The 6,000-nt window shown below is 34.0% G+C and overlaps 1 protein-coding gene across 3 annotated transcripts in view; it reads left to right on the top strand.

The window, feature by feature from the left end:
* The first annotated feature begins 1,475 nt into the window (after positions 1–1,475).
* Positions 1,476–6,000, top strand: part of LOC145668054 (uncharacterized) — a 62,400-nt gene continuing 57,875 nt past the window's right edge. For 2 of the 3 annotated variants that reach the window (XR_014127963.1, XM_081735540.1), the window contains exon 1: positions 1,513–1,652. The gene's annotated coding sequence lies outside the window, so the exon portion shown is untranslated. Of the gene's footprint in view, positions 1,653–6,000 lie in introns of all 3 variants that reach the window. The other variant, XM_081735541.1, reaches the window with a different exon arrangement.

Here is a 6,000-nt window from a genome sequence, read left to right as displayed (position 1 = left end):
GTGACTCATGACGTCATACCACGTGACCTGAAAGTTTGAATTTCCCGCGTGGGCGGGGCCTAACGTCACGTGACTTCTCTCAGCCAATCAGAATCGAGGTACCAAAGCACTCATCTTAGCCGTAAAAGGGAACGAAGTTCAAAAATCCCGGTCGTAAAAGAGAGTGAGGATGAGTCATTCGGCCATAACGGGGGGACTACTCCCGTTTCCTCCCACTTTCTTGATTCTACCATGGTACGAATATTCAATGTTAAAATAATCATGTTTGGTAGTCCCCGAGCATATACTACAGACAGACAGACAGATATATAGACATGATATTATCAAAACTAAAACACATAATATACCTCTTCTTTCGTAATATTATTTTAACATACAACTACAAGTGATACGTCTTTATCCTTCAACGTTCACTATCTGCTCTATACAAGACACCAGACATTTCCCACGACAGCTGTGAACGAATTGAAACACGAATCATCAAAACACATACTCTGGCATCTTATCTTTTGTTCCTGAAACTAAACACCTTTTAACGCTTAATTCAATGTATAACGAAGAGAAAGCGCACGAAACAAATATTCAAAACTCATTCAGCGATGCTTATATGTATGTGTGTGTTTTTTTAAACGTTAGAATTCAATGTAATTACCAAGTAGTTCCTATATTCTTTAAGCTCCTTTGTAAATAAACGAAGATATACAGTTTTAATGCTGTAGGACATATTCATGGGACGTGTACCGTAAATATTATTATATTTTAACTAGCAGCGTTCACCCCGCTTCGCTGGGGTCACCCCGGAACGCAATAAACTTTGTTACTTAGATAATTTTTACTTTTTCGCTTTCAAGTGATATGATAAAAACCATAGAAGATTGGAGTAAATGTTAACATTATATCGCCTGTCATTTATGTTAACCCGCCGAGTGACACGGTCATGTGGGTTGCATATAAATACGGTTAGATTTAGCTATGATGAGCTAACAAAGGATTTGTACGTTATGACACTTGAATGGTCAATTATCTCAAGACACTGGTAATTGAAAATTAAAGTGATATGATAAAAACCATCTAGGGTCCAAATCTTAATAACCCCCCAAAAATGAAAGAAATTGGTTCAGCCGTATTAGCGTGATGAGCTAACAAAGGATTTGTACGTTCTCTTATATATATATAGATTACTTTCTAAGTTCTGTTTTACTAACCCATTCGGATATTGATTTCACTGGAAGACGAGGCACTGCATATACATGTATTATACAAGCAACACTAGAATCGTGTAAAGGCCAATACAATTGCTTTGCTGAACATAAGATCCCTTCCAAACCAAAAAAAAAAAAAAAAAAAAAAAAACACCATGTAGTATTCGTAAAAAAGGTGTACATTCTGTTTTTTTTATTTTTTTTTATTGTAAATTATATCTACTGAAGTTGACAGGAAATTTTGTATCTAATCGGGAATTTTATGGTTTCGGACGGAAATTTCGCTGTTTCTAAACTGGCATCACTGAGACAAGGACAAGACAAGACTGGTTGGTTAAAAAAAACATAGCGAAAAGTACTGAATTACGGTAATTATCCTTACTAAATTTACAAATAGACACTTACGTTAACCAGTGCCGCTATAACGTTTCAAAAAGATTGAAGTGAAAGGTAATTAAGCTTTAAATGTTAGTAAGGCTGAGAATTCAATTGTAATACAGTGCAAGGCTAATGTAGGCATTTATTCCGAAGTTGGTCATCTGCCTGGTTTTCGTCAAAAAGCGTAATAACAGCTACGAAAACTTAAAAATCATCATTTTTTTAGGACCACTTTAAAATTATATAGACAGGGTAGGGTAGAGTAGAGTAAGGTAGGGATAAGTAGGATAGGGTAGGGTCGAGTTAGCTTAGGGTTAGGAGAGGTTGGACCCATTTTGTTAAAATTAATAGTGTAATTTCTTGTCTCTGTGTAGGGAGGTCAATGTTCCGTTAAGGGGGTCCAGTGTCTTTGACACCACTTCTTTCTATTGATTTTCGTGTGATTACATAATATAACGTTATATTAGGTTAGGTTAGGTCAGGTCAGGTTAGGTTAGGTTAGCTTGGGTCAGGTTAGGTTAGGTTAGCTTAAGAGGGTCCAGTGTAGTTTTGGACCCCCTTAACGGAACATGAACCTGTAGGGATGTCAATTGGAGCATCTCTGTAACTTGCAGCTACGTTCAGAATACAAATGCTCGTTACTTTCCCACAATCCAACCATACGGTAACCTTGTGCGAAGTAGTTCCCTCCGCTTGCCAAATAGTTCCATGTTTATAACGGCTTATAAAGAAAAATAAACTCAACTTCCGTTTTTCTTACACAATATCAAGCACACAAAAGAGCAAATTATCTATTTCTTCCTGGTAAATTTTCAAAATTTTGCTTGAGACGGACGACTAACTTGGGCTCTTAACCTCTAATTTATTTCGGGTTTTGAGTGTATGTGGCTTAAGTTTAGAGTTGCCCCTCCAGTCTGAAGGTGCCCTTGGACTTTGCAACATACAAAAAACAGTGCTTAAAGTATTAAAAATTGTTACGTTTCACTTAACTTTAGTACGCCGTGGGCTTCACAAAAATTTAAAAGGTTTTCTTCATTATTTTTGAGCATCCGTTACACCTGTTCGCCATATTCGCCATATTTTACAACTACCATGCTGCTGAAACCTTCCGCGAATGCTTCCGCATCCGGCAAATAGTACTAACTTCCACATATCTTTTCTCATAATAAACATAACTCTCATGCCGAACTTACATTCCTCAACATCAAGTAAAAACTTTAAATTATCATTCCTTACCTCATTTCTCCTGTAAAATTTCCTGATTTTTATAAAAAGCGGAGGGGTAACTCTAAACTTAACCCGTGTATGTGAAACAGGTATTTGTTAAAGCATTCTTTATGATAAAAATAGTAATTTTCGTGCAGGTTTACTTTTACCACTCCACTCGAAATAACTGTTCTCAAATTAAAATTTACGAAATTTCTTATAATGTTGTCCTAAGTGATTTGGGCTGGGCAACATGCGAATATTTAATTTGGCATAGATAAAACTCAAAGAGACCATCAGAAGTAATTGTTGAAAATTACAATTTTTTACGATTTGTTTATAAATATGTCGTCCGAATGTTTGGAATAAAAACTACAATGCAAAAACACACCAGCCTGTGCTAAATGGCCACTATAAAACATGAATGCATCTAACGGGAGTCCGGGCAGGACGAAATTGCCGGGCCATCCAAAGGTAGCAGTACATCAGTATACACGCAAGTGAATGTAGTAAAAACAAGTGGGTTTTGGAAATGATACGAGTTTCAGTAGCACTTTTCATGGTTTTATACTAGTAGCCAGTTTAAAATAATATCTGATAGAGTCATCTTTTATGTACACTCACTTATTTTATCCGTCGTAAAGCACTTGAAATGATTTTATATAGTAACCCTACACTTATGAACCTAAAATCAGGGCTTCCAGCTGTCCTATTTTCGTATTTTTTCCTATATTTTGGAAAACTGTGTATATTTGTCCTATATTTTAATCTTGTCCATTATTTCCTATACTTTTCATTGATTGAATTATTAAAAATTCAAGCCAAGGCCTTTTCTAGTAAATATTTAAAGTGCTATTTATTAGCAATATGCTAAATGCGTCTTGGTATTTTTTTTTTTCTGAGGGACTAATCACTAGTCCTCACTATTATTATTTTTTAATTTGCTTTTTCCTATCTTCCCATGCCCATCCTTTTTCTTTCTTTGTTTCCTGTGTGCTTATTGTTCCCAAATGAAGCTTAATTGAGGAACCTTGCCATGCTGCAGTTTCTTATAATGCAAGCTGTATTAGCATTTTCTTTCAGCAGTGTGTGCAGCAGTATTGGCTAGGCATTGAGGTGTGTTGCTATTTACCAACATATCCCAACACCTTCCAATATTTCTGTACATAATATGCAAAGTTCATACACGTCATGAAAAACCGAAAAAATGTAAAAATCCTGGGAATGTCTCGAAATTTATGCTGTATAACAGTTGTTAGAAGTGGGAAACCATGTATAAACTATAATTCGCAGAGCTATAATGAATGAAATGCTGTTACATTATTTATTTCAGAGGGAAACACGTTGATCAAATAATTCAATGTTGAATTAGATTTAAACATTTCATTACAGAGAAATAAGTTTTCTATCCTCTTTCATCATTAGAAAGATATGAAGTAATGAAAAATAATGGCAGAATAAAGTTCATCTATAAATAAAAGAACTAGAAGGATAGTAAGAATTTAGAGAAGTAGTTAATATCTTTGGTACTTTAATTTACGTATTCAAAATTATGTATGAATAACGACATGTAAAAAGTATTATATACCATGGCAATCCTATAAATGAAAGTTAATTATTTCTTTTTCTTCTGAGGTAGTACGAATATGTTTTGAATTCTAACAACATTGGAGCTTCATTTTTGTAGTGTTTCTACTATTTTTAGTGCCTTGTGCAGATTCTATTGTTTGTACAAAAATCATAAAAACAAATAGTAAACATGAAAATTGTAATTCAGAATGTATGGATATGTCTTACCCTTAAAGAAACAATACTTCTAGTTGCATTACTAATGTGCTTTTTATTGTATATATATATATATATATATATATATATATATATATTATTTTATAAAGAAACTGTCCTATATTTTTTCAATGTCCACCTGGAAGGCCTGTAAAATACAGCTATATTACTTGTTATTTAATTTTATCTCTTGCACGATATTGTACTTTATAAATACGTATATCTTTTTATGCAAAGTTTTCTTCCCTTGTAGGCAGTGATGTAATGCTATTTTTTAGGTGGATATACGCTCCATCCCTTGTCACACACACACACATTATATATATCGGGTGTTGTAATACTATTAGTCTTTGCACTATTAAGATTTCAAGTTCAAAGTTCATAAGAAAGTTATGAAATATCGTTTATTTTAGGCAATTCAGACTGGCTTTCTGCGCGTATCGGTTGCATAACAAGCAGGATATGTATATGAAGCAGGGTTGGCAAAAACCATGGTTTTTATTGAAAAAACCCAAAAACCAGGGTTTTTTTTGTTTAAACCCGGTTTTTTTGTTTAAACCAGGTTTTTTGGTTTAAATAATTTGCTCTATGTATTTATATCACATATGGACAGAAATAAGCTTGTTTCGCCTTGGTGTTAGTATGCAACAACCGGGTTATGCTGGAAAGGGTCACATAAGCTTAAAGGGGAATCCAAATCGCATCTGGGCTTACATCTAAGAGAAATTGTCCTCCATTTGAACTCGAAATCGGGACTAATTGACCACAAATGCGGCTGCTGACTCAATCACGAAGGATTCCTGATAAAAATACGTTAGACTGATCTTTACATATTTATTAATATAATCGTCAACAGTCATTTCAGGACCAAAAGATAAACAATTGCGCAAGTGGAACCATTATACAGAATTACATATGGACAATTTTAAAGTACTAGAGAGTACAGAAGAACTAATTTAGTCCAAGTCAGTTCACTACGACTTTTATTAGTCTAAGTTAAAAAAATATGACGACTTACTTTGCATATCAGTAAGAAAAATGAATAAAGATACGAATTATTTGAGTCCACTTTGGCTCTGACCCATTTATACATAAATAGTTACCAAAGATTCTTGTGATTTCAATAATTGCCTCTCGTGGGGTTTGTATGACCCCCCTTCCAAAAAAAGTACAGCATTTCTATGTATTTTATCGATAGTAAACATTATCAAAACGAAACAATGTTTAGAATTTTCCTTTGGTTGCACAACAATAATAACAAACTATAAAAAAAATCACAAAAGAAACATCCATCAAGTTACATAAAAAAGGTTGCTTTTGTAATATAATCTCTTTGAGTAATGAATGGGGAATTTAGGTCTGGATATAATACGAATAATATATGGGAGTGAAACGTGATAACCCACAAATAGGTGTTCATCAAGATTTT

Source organism: Thermobia domestica, chromosome 13, assembly GCF_964235325.1.
Source record: "Thermobia domestica chromosome 13, izTheDome1.hap1.1, whole genome shotgun sequence".
In the NCBI taxonomy this organism is placed as follows: Eukaryota; Metazoa; Arthropoda; class Insecta; order Zygentoma; family Lepismatidae; genus Thermobia; species Thermobia domestica.
Note: the sequence above shows the minus strand (reverse complement) of the source record. Positions and strands in the feature narration are given on the sequence as shown.